Here is a 5,238-nt window from a genome sequence, read left to right as displayed (position 1 = left end):
TATGATCAAACCTTGGACAGAGCGTGAGCAACAGCTCCAGTGAATATTCCTGTCAGTACAAGGATTAGAGCACCTCCTGCCAAGGGTCTGATGTCATCTGTCTTCTCGGATCAGGAAAATGGTGTGAATTCATTTTTTGTGCTGAACAAATCCCTTTCTATGAGAGCACTCAGGCGTGACACCAAGAATCCAACTGATTTCTTTTTTCCCTTCTCCCCTTCCCCCATCCCCACCCTGATGAGGTAGATACTGGCATTTACCATGTCTATAGTGTATAGGAGGAGATGCTGGTTTATATAATGACAGCCTCTCAATGGGCAAAGCTTCTTAGAACTGGGCCCAACATTGAAATATGGAATTTTGAACACTGAAATTTAAGAACAACTGGAAGATGTTGTGGATCCTATCACTCTCATTCAATAGTGGGCTTATGCACCCAGCTGGGCTTATTACCAAGAGTGGAGTGACAAATATTCCTGCTTCAGCATAGGCTGCACCTCAGGCTTTGCTCTAAAATTAATCTAGCAAGAGGGTAAGTATTGTTTTCATGAAAGTTCGTGCCAGTACCTCCAACCCTACTGGACCTCTGTCTCAGGACCTGCATTGACACATGCAACTACAATGAAAAATCTTAAATTCCAGCGAAACTTCATTGCTTGGCCTTCATTGCTCTCAGAATTATGTACCAAGTTGAAGACAGAATTGAAGACTCACATGAAATCACACCCAGCTCTTCATACCATGGAGCGGAATGTTGAATAGGTGCTAACTCCTAATTAAGTCTGAGCTGGTTGTAGCCAAACACAAGCAAGATGTGCTTCCTGGTGATCCTTGTGGATCTGAGAGGTGACTAGAAATCCCTCTGCAAACAAGCATCATTGATTTATTTTCTCTCTATTGCCGATGCAGCCTCAGTAGTCTAAATTATAAACCATGTAATGGCTTCGGTTGGAAGACACCCCAAAGATCATCTGCTTTGAGAACAAAAGGGTTGAATTAATCCATATTGCTTTTATATTGTTTGACATCTTTTATCCCCTTGGCACTTTGCTCTGTCGAATTGTTGGGTCTGAATTAGGCAAAATTGTCACCTGACAAACTTCTCCTGGGCTTTCTTGGGAATGCAGCTCATGTTGTCCCATCCAAGATGGCTTTTAAGCTGTGCTGCTGTAGCACAGTGTTCAGTGTGAGTTAACACAAGGATATACCCAGCTCCTTGAAGGGGATTTACAGTTCAACTGGGTTTCTGCACAGCTCACCTGATTTATATCCAACCTACGTATGTTGGCATTAGCCACAGCCTCCCTCAGCATCCTGAGATGCCTGGTGTTGATGATGCTTCCAAGGGAAACCTGGCTCACATCACCACAACATCTGGCACATCCTTATTCAGGTGACAGATCCAACCTCATCCAGAGCTCAAAGTATTGCAGTGCTGTAATCCCCAGCTGAATGTGGGGTTTGGTGACAGCCCCCCTTGAAAATCTCTTTTTAAAGGCTGTTGCCAAATATTAAGAATCAATTTTCAGTGTTTTGTCCCATCTCCTCACAAAGAAAGCTTAACAGGACTGGGATTGTTGCTCAAATCTTAGTAAAAAACTGCTGAAACATAACCAAAAAAACCTTTTATAGAATAATCCTCCTGTCTTCATTCTGTCACTGCTACCAAACTGAATAAAACCTGGAATTTAGGCCTTGATTCAGCAAAGCACTTAAATGCACGCTCACATTTTAGTGAGGACACTTGCCATGGGCAGATTCTGTTCCAATGCATTGCTCTTGTGGCCTTTCCAAAGGATTATTAGCTGGTTTTTTTAGAATATACCTTTCAAAAGAAACTCCTCCTCTTCCCATAGTGTTTAGTCTTCAATCTGATAACTCTACCTTCTGCAACAGAGTAAGTTTCAGAAATACATAGTAAGAAAAGGTAACTGGATTTGAGGAGTGCTTTTACTGAAAATGGATTATTTTTATTTATAGGAAACTGAGTATTTACCATATAGACTAAAATCTGACAGGTGGTTTGACTATAATAACAGAGACTGCAAGGATTTGAAAACATCTTTGAAAACTGCAGAACTTCCAGTTCATATAACATTAATCTAGATAAGGATAAAATTTTTAATGGATTAAATAAAAGTAAGGAAACAATTGAAAGAAGAAATATTATGAAACCAGCCCTCTTTCAGGCAGTCCATAAGCAAAATAATTTTTTTCCTTGTTGTGCAGTCACCAGACTGACCAGCCCAGGACTCTCCAAACTCTTGTCACAAGAGGTGGTCGCTTCACCAGCTCTGTGCAGTGTGAGGTCTGAGGAAGCAGCTCATAAGGAATTGCAAAGTACCTCGGGATGAAGCAATGTTGTTTGTCATAATAATTACTAATCCCTTAAGAAAGCAGAACAATGTTTGGGTTGGATGTACAGAAAGATTAAGATTTCAGCCCGCACTTGAGTTTAATTCTTTTGATTACAAGGTATTCATGTTTAGAAGTCCAGAGGATACTCAAAACTTGTCCTGTAGCAGCCCCTTCCCCAGCTGAACACCCACCCATCCCTTGGAGGGAATACCCTCATCGGAAACAGATAATCCTTCCCCAAACAAAACTTGCTTTCCTCCTCCTTCTCTTTTTGGCCGTGGTTATGTGGTATCATGTCCTATTGTATTATGTTATCATATCTTATCAAGTCATGGCATGGTATAAAGCAGCTTAATGTGTGGAAGGAATGCAGCACTATCTGCAGCATCTACAGTAATCCCCCCTGTCAACTTTCCTGCCCAGAGCCTGTTCAGTACATTTTGTGTGAAGTGGAATCGATCAAAGCTTCTCATTTTCCTATCTGCGTGGCATCGTGTTACCTCAACAAGAGGAAAAACCCCTGTGTGCAATATCAAAGATCAGACTTTATTCCCAGAAGTTGTGCCCGGTGTTTTTGTTGGACCATCAATACCTGTCTCTAGCCAGAGAAGCAGCTTAAGCCACAATGCTTAGATTTTCTCTTTACATTGAATTGAAATGTCTCAAATATCTGGAGTGCCTAAATCCTCCTCTTGTTCCCATTGCCCTGGACAATGGAAGTGTGATCGTTTATAAGGATCTGGATGGTTGGCAAAAACTTAAGCCACATCAGTACAGGGATTTAAAACCACACAAAGCTTCTGGGAGAGAGGAGGGAAACAAGCACCTTTAAAATTTTGTTTCAGACCAGTTTCTCCCATAAACTTTTCTCAGCTGACTGCTTCCACTTTAATTGCACAGGAATTCCAGTGACATCTTTACTTCCCAGTAAAGTGCATGGGGAGGGATGCCTTATGTAACTTCCCTGCCTTAGTTGCATAAAAATCAGTTTTGCCAAGAAAGTGAGTGCATTTTGCACACACTTAAAGTCTTAGATCAGTTTATACGGGTTTTATTTCGCTCACTGGATCTGTTATCACATTTCATCCTTAAAAGTGGTTGGACTTCTCCTTATTTCTCCTCTTGGTAGTAGTGATGGTAATAGGAGAAGAGTACATTCTATTCTGTTTTATTTTTAGGTATAAAACCAGAACATTTTTAAGTCCTAACCCAAGCGTATTGTAAACTTCAGAGTAAAGCAGGTCCCATTTCTGTGTTGTTTGTACAACATCTTCTACAACAGTGTTCTGGCAGATAACTGCAAGCATTACGTTAATGTGGATGATGACAAAAAGGGTTTCTTCTGGGTGAGACGTGATATATGTTCTGCTCACTTCCGAGTATCTCTAAGCTTTGCCAAAAACTCTATTTCGAAGCAAACTGGGATATCATATTTAAAACTTCTAGAGAGAGAAGGCTGTGGTGGAGGGAGGTAAATTAAGGTCAACTTGAAGAGAAGGAAGAAAACCATGAGCTTCTGAGCTGTTTGTGTGCACATGCACATACAGATCTGATGTTGCTGTCTGGATAACAATCCTGTCCTAGGAGGAGACTTCTGCTTCTCTGAGTTAATCCCACAGGATGCTATGAAGTGTTCCCAAGCAATGCATCATCCCAGAGTGTATCTGTGGATGAAGCATTAAACCTGTGCTGTCAGAAGAACAGTAGGTGTTTTCTATACCAGGAAGATTCTCACCTGTCTTTGGTTTTTAAGTTCAGCACCAGTTTTTCAGCTGTGTGGAACCATAGATTCAACCCACCACATCAATACTTCAAGTTGCTGCTTCAGGATTTGTTCTGCAGAGCCATTTTGACTCTTCCAGTAGGACCCCTCCAGCTCCAGCAGTTGACAAAAATCTCTCTTTGGCTCTATTTAACCCCAGGACAAACAGGTCCAGCGCCTCCAGCTTTTATAGTGATGACAAGAAGCCAAAATGGCAATGGGGACGGGAGGAGAATCAAGCTCAGATCCCACCTGCTGCACAGCTAGATGGGATTTACATGTTGCTGAAGCCAAGCTAAGAGAAAGCCACCTGCAGCAAACCAAGAGCTTGACTGGAGGTCCCAGGCCACAGCTCAATAGGAACCACAAGAAGAATTTCTCTGGCAGCATAATGGACATTTCTTGGCAACCCAGTGGCATCAAAAACCCCGATTTATTTTTTTTTTTCCTGAGTAGTTTTCCCTGGATTAATGTCAGCCCAAGTCTTTCAAGCTTGCAAGACAATTTGGGCTTCAGTTTCCCATAGAGCAACAAACACTCAGCAGATCTTTCTGCAGCAGCTTTCCTTGCACAGCAAGGACGGGGCTCGTGTGAGCCCAATCCCACGCACGTGGGAGCGTCTGTGTGGGACAGAGGTGTGCAGGGCTTGGGTGGGGAGGTCCAACAGCTCAAGTCATGCTTGTGGTATCACAAATATGAGAGTCAAAAACTGTTTAAAGGGTTTCCAAGTCAAACACTCAAGCACATTTCGCAGCCTTTGAAACACATCTGGCCGAAAACTCCTGACAGTGTGATCTATTAGGCTGTGGAATAGTTTCCCCCAGGGAAGTGTTGGAGGGCTATCATTTGAGTCATTTAGCGTTGAGGGGGATATACTACGGGGAACAATCCCTCATTAGTCGGACTAATGGATCTTTCTGCTTCAAACCCTAGTATTCCTATTAAAAAAAAAAAGAAAAATCCATTGACTTCTTGTTCTTCCATATGCTCAAATTGGCAGGGGTTTGGGGCCATTGGCTACATTTTTTAGCTTTTGTTTATAAGGCATATAAATCTATCAAAGGAGGGGGGGTTTCATGTGTCAGGAGAAGTGTGTAGTGTCAAGAGCAATCTGAAGA

The sequence above is a fragment of the Chiroxiphia lanceolata genome, chromosome 13, assembly GCF_009829145.1.
Source record: "Chiroxiphia lanceolata isolate bChiLan1 chromosome 13, bChiLan1.pri, whole genome shotgun sequence".
In the NCBI taxonomy this organism is placed as follows: Eukaryota; Metazoa; Chordata; class Aves; order Passeriformes; family Pipridae; genus Chiroxiphia; species Chiroxiphia lanceolata.
The sequence above is the reverse complement of the archived record's forward strand: the minus strand, read 5'-3'. Positions refer to the sequence as shown.